The sequence below is a fragment of the Martes martes genome (genome assembly GCF_963455335.1).
Source record: "Martes martes genome assembly, chromosome: 9".
NCBI classification, from domain to species: domain Eukaryota; kingdom Metazoa; phylum Chordata; class Mammalia; order Carnivora; family Mustelidae; genus Martes; species Martes martes.
Window position 1 is genome coordinate 122,673,234 of NC_137896.1, and position 16,872 is coordinate 122,690,105.

Below are 16,872 nucleotides of genomic sequence, written 5' to 3' on the forward strand. Positions count from 1 at the left end.
GGTTATGGGTTAATGCCCAATAAATTAATATCAATTTTTAAGATATCTGGAGGTAAATATCAGATTTATGATATAACCTTTTCATCTGCCATTCAAAACAGACTCAACAAGTTGATAAAGAAAAATAAGGGGAGAAAAAAATCAATAAAATCGAAGAAAAAAATGGACATTTGTAAATGATATCTTTAAAGCAACTGAGGATTTGGTTCCTAGTACATGGATCTGAATAGATTTCTATATATAAAACCCCTGGTGTGTGTGTGTGTGTGTGTGTGTGCATGCACTTATATAGTACTGTGTTACTAAAGAAACTGATAGCCTGTGGTTCTTTGAGACTTAAAAATGACCTTTGCATTTGTCAGAAACAGTGATTATATTTAGTTACTCCAGGAATCACTTCAGACAATTCCTGGAACAATCCCTTTAACTTAGAAGTATAAAGACAATAGAAATAAATGAAACATTACAGATTGGTATCAAACAGAGCAGGGTTTGAATCCAAGTTCCATTTTGGACTAGCCATGGAACACTGGGCAATTTAAACAGGAATAATTATAATGTCATTTCAAAAGGCTATTGTGAGGATTAGATGGATGGAATTGCTTAGTATAATTTCTGTCACATAGAAAGCATCCAATAAATGTTAACATTCATTGTCAAAATGATCCTTGGGCCCCCCATGCGTCCATAGGCAGGTAGTGGATTGAGAAAACTGTTATAGTCTCTATGAAGAGCTTGTTCCCTCAAGTCGACTTCAGATATAGACATGAAGGATAATGAGAGAGAGGGGAAAAATGCTTTTAGAAGATGAAACTAGAAGGCTGCTAAGGACAGTGGAAAGGGAATTTCTGGGACAGCAGGATAAAAGCCTCATCAAGGAATACTCTCTACCTTCAAGATAGGTGGTTCACACAACATTTGCCCATTGGGATTTCATAATTTCTAAGGACCCATGACCATTATTTATCTTTGGTTCTTTCCTTTCAGAATGACAATGTTTATTACAATTATCCTAGCCATATTCTACCATTATATACTAAGTGTGTATGAGAAGAATTTAGGTAGAGTTTGTAGGTTTCCCATCCAAGAGGAGCCAAATCCAGATCTGATGGATAGAATATTATTGCACAACACCTAAATTATAGAGCTGTTTTTGGACAAAATCAAGGTTGTCTTCCTTGGCAAGGGGGTGTATGTTTTGCAGGAAGATTAAACTTAATATATTAGAACTGAAAGAATGAACTATAGCAGAATTTATCATTGCTCAACAGTTTTCAGTTTTCCTAACTTTCTTTTAGTGAAGTGAGGCTACATGAAGTTAGTTCTGGCTAATATAATGAATCCCTTTCAAGAGAGGCAGTAAAGATACCCTGAGGATTTTCCAATCTCATTATCCTACAACTTTAGTTATTATGAAGGAGTCCTTGTGTTGTGATGGATGGCCAAGTCCCAAGAGGACAGAGGCAAGATGAATGAGAGACATCACTGAGTTTCCTAAACCCAAGGTGAACTTTTTATAAACAAAGAAATTAGTGCTATTTTGTGAAGCCAGAATGATTTGTAGTTACATGTTAAAGCAGCATATCCTAGCTCATGCTGACTAAAACAAGAACACTGCTGAATATCTGTGACTTGAAATTGTTTTCAATATTTCTAAGTATATATTTAAATTTTTTCTTCAGAGAAAATATATGCTATTTATTGTCAGTCTGTCCTCCAAAGGCCAGTGTAGCTGCAACATAATAAAAGAGTGGTACAAGAAAGGTTCTAATTTAGGAAGTTTGGATTATAAAGTTTTTTTTTTTTCAGTTATAGAAATGAGTGTGGATATTTTTTAAAGCAATGGAAGGACATTGAAAAATATTAAGCAGAGGAATGACATATGATGTATATTCTATAAATATTCTGGGTCATATGAAGTTTAAAAATAGATATGTGTAGTGATTTTAGTGGCTATTGTGGTTCTTCAAGAAAAAAAAGATGGTTTAAATTAGAGTGGTCACAGCACAGTTTGAGATGTGAGACTGGACTCCACATATATTTTGTAGTTAGGAGTAATAAAACTTGCTGATCTTGAAAAGAAATTCTCTAAAAACTTATTTCTCATGAAGGGAATATAATTTTTAGAGAAGTCAAGAGACTATACAAACTTTTCTGTATTTGCAAAGCTAGAAATTTGCTAAGATCTTGGGATTTATCCCTTGTAAATGTCAAGGGTCTTATGATATCTGCTTATTGTAGAAACTTGAAAAATACAGATGTACCCAAATGTCATTGAGAAGTAGATATGAATTACATCTGTGTCACAATTTCATTTTTTCTAGGCACTTCCAATTTCACTTTCAATTACATTTTCTTCCCCAGCACAGACAGAAATATAGACCTCCAAGTAGCCCCAATCCAGTGCCCATTATCTCTGGGAACATCCAAATGGGTGATTCCCACATGTCTCCAAAGATTTCTGTAGTTCTTCATCCTCTCTTATTTTGCCCCTGATCTTCAAATTACAGCCCACACCCACCACTGCTACACACACACACACCCCCCAACTCTTCAAGGAGTCTCACGACTGATGCTTCTGTAAATTTTGTCAAGTGAGCACTAATATCCATGACAAGATATTTTTAAATGAGAATTTAAATTTTTCATAGGAAAAATCTGGTTTTTGACATCCTGCCATTTATATCTCATCTCAACTCTTGCAAGAAAACAATCCATTTATAACTGGGCCCTCACCACCCTATTTATGTAATTTCATCTAAAGTCCATGGATTATCATTTTTCCTTTATTTCTGTTTCTACTACAATAATCAAGATATTCCTCCATCCAGTCTTGTCTACAACCAATCAGCTTTTCCAGAATAAACCCTGAAATAAATTGAAATGCTGACCTCTACCCCACAACTAGCTCCATTACAAATCTTCATGCCCTGGGGATAGATCCTAAATTTCTGTATGTGCTTCTAGGAATATTTAAGATTTGCCACTACTTACTTCTAAAGACTCATGTTTTTATTCTTTCCCCCCAAACATGCACCTGATAATCCTACTGAATACCATTCAGTTCCTCAAATATGGCAGGGGTCTTTCATCTCAGGGCCTTCATGTCTTGATCTTTCTTTTTGGACATATATGGCTCACATTTCTTTAGTATCTGATTCTTAATAGCGCTTGCTCTATAAGTCTTTTGACTTTTCCCTAAGCCAGATCCTATTTTCTTAATGTGTAGTTTCCAAATACCTTAAAATTTCCATTTTACCATTTAACACATTTGTATTGTTACTGCATTTTTTATCATCTATACACAGTACTTGACTCCATGAAGACAGGGCATCTCCATTGACACTGAGATTATTGTGATACTAGCTCCTTGTTTTCTGACTCCTCACTTACTATTTGTATACAAGCCAATAAGTAACTAAATGTGTACATTTATGGAGAAGGCATAATTATCTACCTTAGATAGTAGTGGAATTATATGTCCCCTCATCAAGTTTCTCTGCTACACTGGGAAGCATAGGAAAACAAAAACAAAAACAAAAAAGGGGTGGGGGAGCACTTGTGTGGCTCAGTCCTTTAAGCATCTGACTTTGGCTCAGGTCATGATCTCAGGGTCCTGGGAGGGAGCCCTGCATCAGGCTCCCTGCTCAGCGGGAGTCTGCTTATCCCTATGCCCCTCCTCCTATTCTGCTCTCTCTCTCCCTTTCCCTAAAACAAATAAATCTTAAAAAGAAAGAAAGAAAGAAAGAAAGAAAGAAAGAAAGAAAGAAAGAGAAAGAAAAAAAGGGGGGGAAAAACATAATATCTAATCAGTTTCCTTGTTGTATCCTATAAATGATAGTTATATTTGAAAGCATGACTGCATGTAGAGGTTTTGTTTTTTGATTTTTGTTTTTTGAACTTATTTTGCATTTTTTTTTCTTAACACCTGATGAAACTTTTCCATTTAATTAATAATTATTCTTAATGTCCAGATGATATTCAAATATATGTGATGCACGGGATTTATTTAGATTTCACTTTTGGTAACATGTATTAATTTCATTTTCCCTCATTATAAATAATCCCCTAGCAAACATTTCTGTCAAAATCTTTCCCTGAATCTGGATATAATATTAATCTTTCACAGTTTTATGCTGCTTTTCTCTGGTGCCTCATCTTCCTATGGGAACTTAGAAATCTTTTGGTACACCTACACTGAGACCCATTTTCAGAAGCCAGTGCTCCCCTTCTTTTCAGCAACCTTTTCTAGAGTGGTGTAGTAGCATCTGAGCTATTGAGTTTGAAGACATCAATCCAGTGAAATTTTGTGAACTTGAAAATTCATTTAGATGGCTTGAATCTCGGTTTTCTCATTCATGCAATGATAATCATCGTACGACCTGTCCTGCTGCATAGCTATTATGTTTTAATTATTTACCTCAATGTTTTATTGACCATTAAGGAAAGAAATGTAAGTACATTCACTTTAACTAATGATATTGTGTGTTGTTGATAAGTTTTATTTTATTTTAAATTATTTCCATGCCCTTTGTATCACTTGGATTAAGTTCAGATGTTTGATTCATACATGGCGTGTTTGGATTACATCCAAGGTCTGAGGCTTGGCATGTAAGGCTCTTCTCAGCTTTACTCCAAGTTACAGCTACAAACTCATTTTGTGCTTATTTTCCTGTGCCAGATGTACTTTCCTTCCCATGTTTTACAAAACCTCAAGGTCCTTACAGCACATGGTATCTTTCTACAAGCTCGTTCATCTACTTGGAATGTCATCTACCATTTATTCTCCCCCACTGGCAAACTGACACAAATCAAAGACTGAAAGGGATTGACAAGTCATTTTCTAACAAGTTTATAAAGACACTCTGTGTATTGAGTTTACCATATATATGTGATTTTTCAGAGTGTGAGTGTGCACGCAGATGTATATCAAATGTATGTGTAGGTGCATGTATGCATTCATGAATGTATGGCGGAATCTATATTTAGGGTTAAAATAAAATGTGCTTTTTTCCCAGTGTTTCTGGGTGTCAAACCTTTCAGCCAGTGAATTCCTAGTTAATGCAAAAATAAGGATAGGCATGTGGTTCTCCTTAGGCTTTTACTCAGAAGGCAAATGGGTAATGGGTTACCTGAAGGCTACTTCACCTGCACTGCCTATTGCTGTGTAAAGCTGCCAGCTTCTATCAGGAGATGACCTCACACAGCAAGGTGCAGATGCTTTACTGTATTAGTCTTAACAGTACATTGGAGAGGGAGAACAGACATGCATTATTGTAAGGAAAATTAACAACCAGCGTCTGCAAGAGAAAGAATTGAAAATGACAGGCCAGTTTTAAGAGGCCTTTTGTTTGGGCTTACATTTTTCACCTAGAAATGGACACAATTACTGAAAATTAGAAATGAAGCTGGGCTTTATACAATGAAATGAGATAATTTCACAGCCAAAACAAGTGGGCTTACGTTGAAAGGAAAGCCATTAAAATATACCTAAGCAGTAAGTTAATGGGGGAGAAATTCAATTTGAAAATGAGAGAACATTTTCAGATAGAAAGGGCAGGCAGTGGAACAGTGTGCTTAATGAGGTACAGTAGATATATTCAAGTTTAATCTAGATAATTTTAGATAATTACAGAAAAAGCTTAGGCTAGGATTTTTTTTTTTTTCTTACTTTTCACCCCACTGTTTTATGCCAACTATTGGACTGGACCAGGAAAAAAAAAATACACTATCATCCTATTACCATTGTCTTGTGTTAAGTTCTGTCTTCAAAAACTAAAAGTTCAGAGTTTTTCCCCAGGTGATCAGATGTCAGTCCCTTGAAAGAAATTTAATGCCTTCAGTATTTTCATTGCTTCTGATCTGACACTCCTCTCCAGAGAGCAAGCTCCCCTTGGTGGGATTCCTTCTCTCTTTGCATCACGGATTATAAATCTGTACTGGGAAATAATGCACTGGTGAATGGCCACTCTCTGATAGTCTCTGATAGTTTGTATGATAGTCAAAGAGTGCTTCTAGGGTGGTGATGGGACTTCCCAAGGGAAAAACCTTCTCAAAGTTATGTTCTTTGTTTATAGTAGTGTTTGCACTCATTATAACATCCTCCTAATAATTTTACTCAAATCTTAATTCAGGTTTTACATTTTGCTTCAGGTATTTGGTGAATGTTCATTAGCCCTTTAATAGCTTGTAAGATTATTTTTCTCCTCAGCACCAGGACTGTGATGATTTTTCATGATGAGGGGACATACCATAACATAGCTATGGGGTCAAAGACAGAAAGGAGTGTTGTGCAGGAGGGAGACAGTTTCAACTTTCCTGTCTGCTGAGGCTTCAAACCTGCTGGGAGATACTTGCTGTCATCAGGCAGGCTCTGGTGGGCATCTCAGGTTCCATGACTTACACTTATTTTTGTCTGCTCAGTACTGCTAATATTTCTGATGAAGGACTGTGTGAACCAGGCTACCTGGGTCCTAATAAGAAGCACCTTATCAGTTTGTATGCTAGGGTATCCTACTCCATAGGGAATATTTAGTGAAATGGTGAAGGATGCAGATTTAGGAGAGAGATAAATCTGGCTTCAAGTTCCTATTTAGCCGTTTATTCACTGACTGTTCAGGGACTAGTTGCCTTATCTCTCCAGAGCACTTCATTTTCTTATCCTTTAAAACAGATGGAATAAAATTTGCCAATTCTCAGGTTGTTAGGAGGAATAAATGCAAGAGTATATGAGTTTTTTTAAAGTAAAGACCATCACCCAGTTTCATTTTAACTGATAACTGTAGGTAAATTTTAACTGTGTCTATGGTAATAAATAAAGTGACACACTTACTACTACTATTATTATCATTCCAGGTCAGAAATATTTATGGAAGCTACTATCATACATTCAAGTTTAGTCCAGCTCCAAAAATATGTCTGTAGTGTGTATCAACTTACCTAAAGAGCTAACTCAACAGCTCTTTGCTATTATCTCAGAGAGCATAAATATTACCTTTCTTGAGGTATAGAATCAATGCCTGGGTGTGGCTACTGAAATGGCAAGTCCCACATCTGGCACTTATGTCAAGGCCCACATTCTAGAATAAACCCAGAAACCAAAACCAATTGGAAGTGACTCTCCTTGCACTAAAACTAAGCCATAAACCTGGTGAAGATTACCACCATGTAGACCATGCAAATGTACTGATTCCCTTAATAATTTCTTTGATGAAAACATCTATGCCAGCTCTGTTTGTTATAACACGAAAGAATAATTAACCATACCAAACCAATTCTCATATACGTTAATAATTAAGATTATGCTATTCCTTCGGTGTGATAAGTTATTCTAGTTCTTCACCATTAGAGATACATGTCTACAGTAATTTTTCTTGCAATTCATAATTCTTATTTCTGGAAGGTCAATATAAATGCTACTGGGATCTCAGAAATTACTATCTGCTGGTCAAAATACAGAAAATTGTTACTAAGTTCAGTTTATATAAATTCCATACCACACCTTTTATCCAAAACAAACAAAAAATATTCCATATGCTTATGTTATTGCTCTCTTGATTGCTTGCTTGTTTGCAAATGGAGATATTACCTAATAATGGGCAAGATAAAGTAAGTTTAAGTTCTTTTTGCCTACCGTCACCCCACAGGCAACTTCAGGAGCAAAGCAGAGATCTGCAATTGGCTCCAGCAGGTAAAAAGTATGATATTATCTCTTAATGGATCAGAAAAATTCAGAAAAGCATTTACACAGGCAAGACCATGCTCTGGATCAAATTAACAAGATAGTAGGATCAGATGACCACAGATCTTCCTGTTACATTAGGATTTTCTGGTCTTGTATTTTTGTGAATGAGGACGCAAGGAAATTTTCTTTGATACAGAAATCTTGAGGACATAGTGGAACTTAATGTGAAAATGCTTTCCTATTTCCTATTTCCTATTTCCAGATGCGTTTCCTAGAAGAACATGGCTAAGTAGGCTTATAAGTTCTAGAAGTGGAGCCGTTCTACTCCACCCCATTCCCATCCTGGTATTTCCATCAAAATAAAGGAATCCCCACCAACATGATAGTTAGGGCCATTCTCTGGCCCTTCCATAACTCAGAACCCCATAAGGAGAAAGAGGCTTATACTGCTAGTGAATTTGAAAGAGGGAATACAATGGAGCTCCTGGATGGCTCAGTAGGTTAAGTGTCCAAAGCTTAGATTTGGCTTGGTCATAATCTTGGGATCCTGGGTTTAAGCCCTGTTCAGTCTCTGCCCTTACTAGGGAAGGTCTGCTTGGGCTTCTCCCATTCTCTCCCTCTCCTCTTCCTCCAGCTCACACTTGTGTGTGTGAGCTCTCTCTCTCTCAATCTCTCTCTAAAACAAATAAACTCTTAAAAAAAAAAAAAAAAAAAGAGGGAATACATCGGGTATGACCCGCCTCCTCTCTCTTTCACCAGTGGGAAGTTGGCAATTGCTCTACTCTGTCTCAGGGTTTACAGTCATGCTCCCTTCAGTGATAAGTCCTGTGAGTTTATTGTATTCTCAGATCCCCACATCAGATTTGAGAGTTACATGTGGAGAAATTCTGAAGAAACCAAGGCACATGGTATCTTATATCCATGGTTTCCTTTAAGACCCCAGTTTAATTAATACCCAGTTTAAAATAACTTCTATATGTAGTAGCCTCTATTTGTATGTTAGTAGTCTCTGTTTTATTTCTCAGTCAGATCTACATGTCACTGAGGGATTTTTTTTTAAAGCTTTGAGAATGTAACTACTATCTTTCACCAGAACTGAGACAAGTTAAAAATTGTCTTCTTTAAAAATATTAACATATTCTTAAAATGAAACTCCTTGTTAGTTGGTAACTATGTGAATATTGGAAATTTAAATGGTAATCCTATGTACTAAAATATGATAAACTTGATTAATGAGCAGACAAATAGAAATGGAGGCCCCAGTCAGGTTTGAACATACAACCTTCCTTGGATAGAAGTAGAAAAGAGCTAATCAGAGATACTTGGACTACCTCTTCAGTTATTATTATTCAAGAGGGCTTATGCCTCAGGTGACCTAATCTTGAGAATTAGCATGTGTTAGCATGTAATCAAAAAGTGTTGGGGCAATGGAAACTGGTAGAGAAACTGAAGAATGCTTTATATAAATAGGAGATGGTATTTTAAGAAAAATCTCTTTGAAAATGACTGAAGAGGATCTAGGAGAACAAGCTAAAAGAGAAAAGGTATGTACTTCAAAGAAATTCAAGGTTTCAGAGACTGTGATTCAAATGAAAAGAAAGAAATATACTTAGGACAAAATATACCAAGATTTCACTACTTTAAAGGTTTTGGCTGGACAAAGGGAAAATATTTTGATTGATAGCCAGGCCAGAAAAAGTGATCAGGGCTTGAGAAAAACTAACGGAAAAATATAGTGAAGATCAGAGACAAGACAGCCATAATTCTCCTGGGATGAAACTAGGACTCAGAAACTATGGAGAAATGCCATCTCAAAGCTACTGGGAGAAGGCATAGTAAAAGAGGATGGGAAAGTGCCTTACTGAAGATTGTGATGATTATAATAACAGCTTATAAACTATTTCCACAAATGTAATAGACTATAACTAGCAGTGCTGTATAAAATGCTCAAGTTATTGTTGAGTGAGTTTCAAGGTAAATTGATTATTACAAGTAGCGACATAGGTATTAACCATTATTTCAAGGAATATGTTGTGGAAATTACATAAAATAAGAAATCTAAGGCAAGATAAATGATGGACATTATAAACTAGGGGAAGATAGGCAGATAGCAAAGGTAGAATCCAGACCTGGATTAGATTTGGAATGGAAAGAAGAATAACTCTTAGGCATGAACATGTACTCAGGAAAATGAAAGCAGAAATGTTTTGACAGAACCAGAAATGAAAAGCAACATATTTCTTGCTATAGGGGAATCCCAACAGGGTCTGAGGCATATATTATAAACAAAAATGTAAAAGACCATTCCACAGAGAAAATTAAGCACAAGTGTTTTCCCCCAAATCTAAACGATTAACACACTTATACATCAAGAGGGACTCCAAGGAATATTGTGAGGGCAACATCCAAGTTGGGAGAACAGACAGAATTAGGTTGATAGTTGTTTAGGGATCAGGAAATTGAAGACATCCATATATGACTGAATGAGGTCAAGCACTATTTGGAGAGCAAATAATTGGAGTTGCCCAAATTATAAATCAATGTATTTTGCCAGTAGGATTGCCTGTCATCAGTAGAAACACCCCTACTGTCAGGAGAAAGCAGCATTGTTAGAAATGCTTTACACTCAGGGTATAGAAAGAAAACTTGAAATTAGAAAAAAACAGGCACTCAGATGCTCCAAATAACAGCAGGACCAGTGATAGGAAGGCTCATTACTTCCCATTCTGGTACTTGGTTAGGGCTCTGAGCAACTGAAAGAGTCCTCAGAAATTAACTTTTGATGTTGTGTCCTCATTTAGTGGGATTACATCTTCGCTTCTAGAGAAGGAGAACTTAGGAACATGCTCTTCTTTTTCTTTTTTTTTCCTCCTCCCCTTCTTGGTCTTCCTCCCTCCTTTGTTTTCTCTCTTTTTAAGGAACACAGAAATGTGTGACTTCTTAGAGTGTAATAGTGTAAGAAATGGTGACAGGGGATTTTGCTTAATTTTAACATTTCCTTTTTTAGATTGACTAGGAAATCACATATTTTAGTTTACTTTCATTGGCTTTGTATATAACTTTATTCTGAAAAATCTGATAATGGAAAATGATTTGTTTTCAAATTGAGGCATAATTTTATTGAAATTTACATCAATCATGATGTTGCCATTTGGTCCCATTATGGAGTCTCTGATAAACTGTTTTGGACAAAGTGGTTCAAAATAATTTGGGATGGAAAATGGGAAAATTCTGGCCTTAGATAGAGTATAGATCTAGCACAGATTTGATAAATGTGCTTTTGTTATAATTTTAGATTTTTAGGTGGCAAAATCTCTATTATCTAGTAGTATTCCCAGGAAGATACTCAAGGAGAGTAATCGGTTTTACGGGGAAAGTGGTCTTGATCAGTAGAGCAGTAGTGTTGATCTCCTCCATGGTGGAAGAATAGCCATACTTTTGGTTGACCGTAAGCTTAGTGGCTAGGCCCAGAGGCAGAAATACATGAATATTTGGAGGACACTTCCACCCAAGCTGAGATTTTCTTATATGGGGTAAAAAACCTGTTATTGTTGCAATTTGTGCTCTTTACTATTCCAGACACAAAAGGAATAAATCATAATATTGTTGAGTTTGAAAGAGGAACTAGGTTCAGGTAGCCAGCCCCCTTTCTCCTCTTACTGAGGGACATGCTGACTAGAGACGATACTTGCATTTCATTGCTTTTGGTTGTGCATACAGCACTGAGAAAGCTGACTCTTTCATGAAGGTAGGAGTGGGGATATAGTTCTTGCAAATAAATTCAAGTCAAGGAATTATCAATAGCAAGAAGTTATAGAAAGGTCAAGTTCTTCTTGAAGAACATCTCTGCTCATGTTGGAACATCATGATGAACTCTGCCTAATCAATAAAATGATGATGTAATGGGAAAGCAATGAGGACTGACTGATATAGGTACAAAACTGTGCTACTAACCCCATAGGTACTAAAGTCAGGAGCTAGTTCAAACAGAGACAGATGACATCCCAATGCTGGAACAGGTATTCAAAAACCTTTACAATGAGCCAATGAGGACTAAGACAATAGTTATTTATAAGTGCTGAGCGTAATGGTGGGCATTTTAAATATATAGCCAAGTAATTACAAATAGTTTATCTTAGAAACATAGTCCATTCTTAAGGGGTCCCACTTATAGAAATTACACTAAGCAAGAAAACCAGGGCCCCTTCATTTGCATGTTCTATGAAAGTCTGGCAAGTAAGGCTGCCTTGAAACTTATGAAACTTATGAGTCTCTAGTTATAGTCTTTGGATGAGTAGTAAAAATTTATTAAAATGACCACTATTTTCAGAGGAATATGATTTTAATGTACTTACCTGTTGTCTTTTCATCATATCAAGAAGAGGTACCATCTATAGAGAACTGTGCACTTATTATTTATAATCCAAGTAATATCTGGGTCAGAGCTAAGACAAAGCAAATTATATATGCATGATGTTAAGTTACAAAGTAATCAATAAGACAGAATTAGTCATGGGGTTGCTGAGTGGCTCAGTTGGTTAAGCGTCTGCCTCTAGCTCAGGTCATGGACTCAGGGTCCTTGGGTAGAGCCCTAGCATATGGCTCCCTGCTCAACCAGGAGACTGCTTCTCCCTCTGCCCCTCCCCCCACTTGTGCACTCACTTGTTCACTCATTGTCTCTCTCAAATAAGTAAAATCTTAAAAAAAAAAAAAAGAATTAGTCATGATTACAAATTTTTAAAAGCCATTAGACAACGCAGCTATATAGAAGTTTGGCTTTTGATAGTGTAAAACTTATCTACTTTGTTTAATTCAGTTAAAACTACGTTTTTACAGATGTTTTCATATTTAAAAATGCATTAGTTTGTATTTATAAATTATCACAACAGTTTATATCTTTATAATACATAAATAATAAATTCGCATTGAATACAACATGAGAAACTTAAAATAATTGATTCTATACCTAGCCAGTTCACCAGCTTTCTTTAGTAACTTATTCAAAAAGTGACAACAAAAAGATTAATTTGCAAGCTGTAATTTTCCATCTCTAAATGATTCCTAAGTTTATAATTAATGAGCCTAAAGAAATAACCCTTTTTTCAGTATCAGTAGATGTGTAAAGCATTAAAACATCAATCATTTAATTTACCATGTTTTCACATTATGTTTCATAGATCACTGATGAGATCCTCTAACTTAATTTTTAGCAAATATGTATTGAATGATGCCCAGAGTATATCTCAGAATTTATAGAAGAATATGCGTCAATGTCACAACTTTCTCATCCATGTCTGATTGTTCTCCATCCTTAACAATATTCAGTTTATTTTGCCTAAAGAAATTCATTCCCAGGAGAGGTCAGAACTTGACTTTAATCAGCAAACTTGATAGTTGGGTGTGTTTCTTTCACATTCACATTTTGTTATTAACAACCAATTCATTTTTACACCTAAACTTCACAGATTAGTAAGTGAAAAGGCTTTTGTTAATAATTAATGACATTTTCTTTATTTGCTGAAGACTAAAATTCAGGGAGATGAGAACTTAATCTTTTTAACAATATCTAGGAAAATTCTGAGTTCCATTATATTGTACTCCTATGATATTCTAGGGCTACATATGTCTTATAGTCAAAATATTTTGAATAAGTTAATCAAATTTATCTAGTTTTTATTAAGCCTCCATTTGACAAAACAGTGTAGGATATAGAAATAGAAACTATGTGGGATTCTTTTTTCCCCCTCAGGTATTTCTTCAAGTAGTATGTCCTGATTTACTATATTTCTTCCATTAATTTATATGTTCAAGAAATAGTTCCTGAACTCTTACCATGTGTCAGCATCATTCCAGAATCTGAAGATTGAGCGATGTTGAAAAGACTATTATTGTCCTCTGTGCCCTTCAAATCCAGAAGACAGTCAGGAAATAAGCAATAGATAATTTAGTTTGAAATAACACAAGAATAATGTTCTTTAAAATGAAATATATGTGAAGTTACACTTATTTGTATAGTTTTTGTGTTTGCAAGTTCTGAATGTGTATCTAAAGGATGAATCAAAACCTGTTTTTCTCAGTAGGAAAGCAATGGAAATAATTATTTAGCTTTCCAGGAGAACTACCCCAGAGGAGGAAGACTTTTACAAACTTCCTAAAGACAATGACCAGATCTATGTGGTTCATCAGGTATTCTGCAAACACAATAAAAGATTTTAGTATAAAAAGTAAAAGTTAAATACTCTTTTGTGATTTAAAAGTCACATCGTTGCATATTTAAATAAAATCTATGCAAATTAGTATTTTAATTCTTGCTGACATTCTTACTGGGATCTCCTTGCTCATTCACTTCCCAGATCATCGGGAAGGTCATATCATATCATTGTTTATCTCTAAAACTCTTCAAAAGTTATTTCCTTTCTCCATTTATAGTTGCTCTTTCTTTCCTAATTTACTGAGAAAATAAAAGGGATTAAAGTAGATATTTCATGAGTTTCTATTTTTACATCTGCCACCTATCTACAGCCCCGTTCTAATGCTCTTCCTTCTCTGGTGTTATCACAGAGGAATTCCTTCTGCTCCTAACAGAAGTTCATCAACTTCAACATGAGTTTTTATGACTTTCGCCATTCTAGGATAGTGCTTCAGGGTCTTCTCTCTCTGGTACCATTAAACTTTCTCTCTTTACTGCACATCTCCCATCAGCATATGCACATCCTATCCTCTTTATCCTACTTGGGTCTTGCTTTGCCTTTCTCTTTCCTTTTGAGCAAAACTTTTCCCAAGTGTTGTTGTCACTACTACTTGTTTCTCCTCTCTCCTTGTTCAGGATTTTCCCTCATCAGACTTCTGAAAATGTCCTTTTCAAGATCACCAATGGGGGTGCCTGGGTGGCTCAGTGGGTTAAGCCTCTGCCTTTGGCTCAGGTCACGATCTCAGAGTCCTGGGATCCAACACTGCTTTGGGCTCTCTGCTCAGCAGGGAGCCTGCTTCCCCCTCTCTCTCTGCCTGCCTCTCTGCCTACTTGTGATCTCTCTCTCTGTCAAATAATTTTTTTTTTAAATCTTTAAGAAAAAAGAAAAAGATCACCAATGGCCTCCACATTTCTAAATCAATAATCAAGTCTTGGGTCTAGTCTTTTGTGTCTTACTTGGCCTATCAACAACATTTAACAATTGACTACTGTTTCCTCCTAGAAACGTGCTTTTCTTTGATGAATTTCCAGGTTACCACATCTTTTTTTCTCACTCCCACTTCATTACCACTGCTTGGTTTCCTTAGCTGGTTCTTCCCACCTTCACAAATATTTAAACTTCAATGGTCAGTTTTGTCTTACCATCTTTCTTTATTCTGTATATTTACTGCCTTGGTAATCATTTCCAGTCATATAATTTTGTATACCTTTTCTTCAGTATATTTCATCCCCAAGTATATTTCACTAGTCTGGACTTTATCACTGAACTCCAGACTTTTATATGCAACTGCCTACTTGACCTTACCACTTGGGTTTATAACTGGTATTTCAAATTAACATGGTAAGAAATTGAATTACTGAGTGATCCATCTCTTCCTCCGTGAAAGTAAAAGCTCTTATGCAGTCTTTCTTATGCTTTTTTGGTAACCTTCCTATTCATTCGTTCAGACCAAACCTTGGGATGAATCTTCACTCTACCCTTCTCGACTCCATACCTTCATTCTACCCTCTTCTTTCTCGCTGCTTCTGTTCCAACAGCAAATCTACTATCTCTCCTCTCAAATTTAACTCTTTCTCACCATCCTAACTGCCCACCTTAACAAACTACCATCATCTTTCTTTTGATAATGCCAAACTGCCACTGTAGTACTATTCCACAAGCAATGTGTTCTACATTCCCATCACATTTGGTATTGTCAGTCTTTTGTTGTAGATATGCAGTGACATTTTACTTTGATTTAATTTGCATTTCCCTGATTCCTAATGAGTCTTCACACATTTTCCTATTAGCCATTTGGATACCTTCTTTTGTGGAGTTTCATTTTAAACTTTTTGCTAATACTGATTTTAAGACTTTTTAAAATATATTCTGGATATAAAACTTAGTTGATCATGTGAGTTGTAAATATCTCGTACTCAGTAGCTTGATTTTTTTTTTTTTCTCTTTATTGTAGCTTTTGGTGAAGGTAAGTTTTTGCTTTTGGTAGTCAAATTAATTGATCTTTCTATTATAGTTAGTGATTTTCAGTTTCTTCTATTTTATTTTCCTACCCCAAGGTTATGACAATATTCTCTTACACAATCTTCTGAAAGTTGTGACTTTCACATATAGATCTATAATCTCCCAGAATTTGATTTTTTGTATACTGTGACAAAGGGACCAAACAACAGTTGTTGTTGTTGTTGTTTTATTGTTCTTTTCATATGGATATCTAGTCTTCGTTTGAAGTAATTTTCCCCTCGGGTTCTAAAATAAGCAGATGAAAAACCCAGAAGTCATAATGAAAATATTGATAAATTTGACTTGATATTATTAAAATAGATATGGCTTTGAAAATTTTATCCTGATATCTATATCAAAATCAAAGTCAAAAGATAAGCAACAAACAGGGAAATATGCTTGCCATATATATTATTGACCACCGGTTAAATTTACTAAGCTAGAGAATACTTCTTTGACTCAGTATGAAAATGATGAGCAACACAATGGTAGACGAGGGAGAGGGAAAGAAGAGTAGAAAGTTTACCAGGAAATCAAAATCAGTAAATGAACATATAAAAACTTTTATTTTCTCCATAATTTAAAAAAATAAATATAGAACAATAATGAAATGCAATTTTACTGCTATCAGAATGGCAAAGGTTATTTATATGTTAGAGTATTCTGTTACTGAGGATGAATGAAAGCTGGTACTTTCATATTTTAGTGGTGGGAATGGAAATAGGTAATAATTTTTAAGATCTACATCTATACTGACTTATATGTTCCACTTATACATGTACTCATCCATTCATTTCATCCTCACAAAACCCTATGAAGCCAGTGCAATTATACTCATTTTACTCATGAGGAAACTAAAACAAAGGTAAAGTAACTTTCCCAACATCAAAGCTAGTTTAAAAAAAAAAACAACAACAACAAAGAAGAAGGAAAGAAAAGAAAAAAGAAAGTGGGGAAGGTGCCTGGGTGGCTCAGTCATTAAACATCTACCTTTGG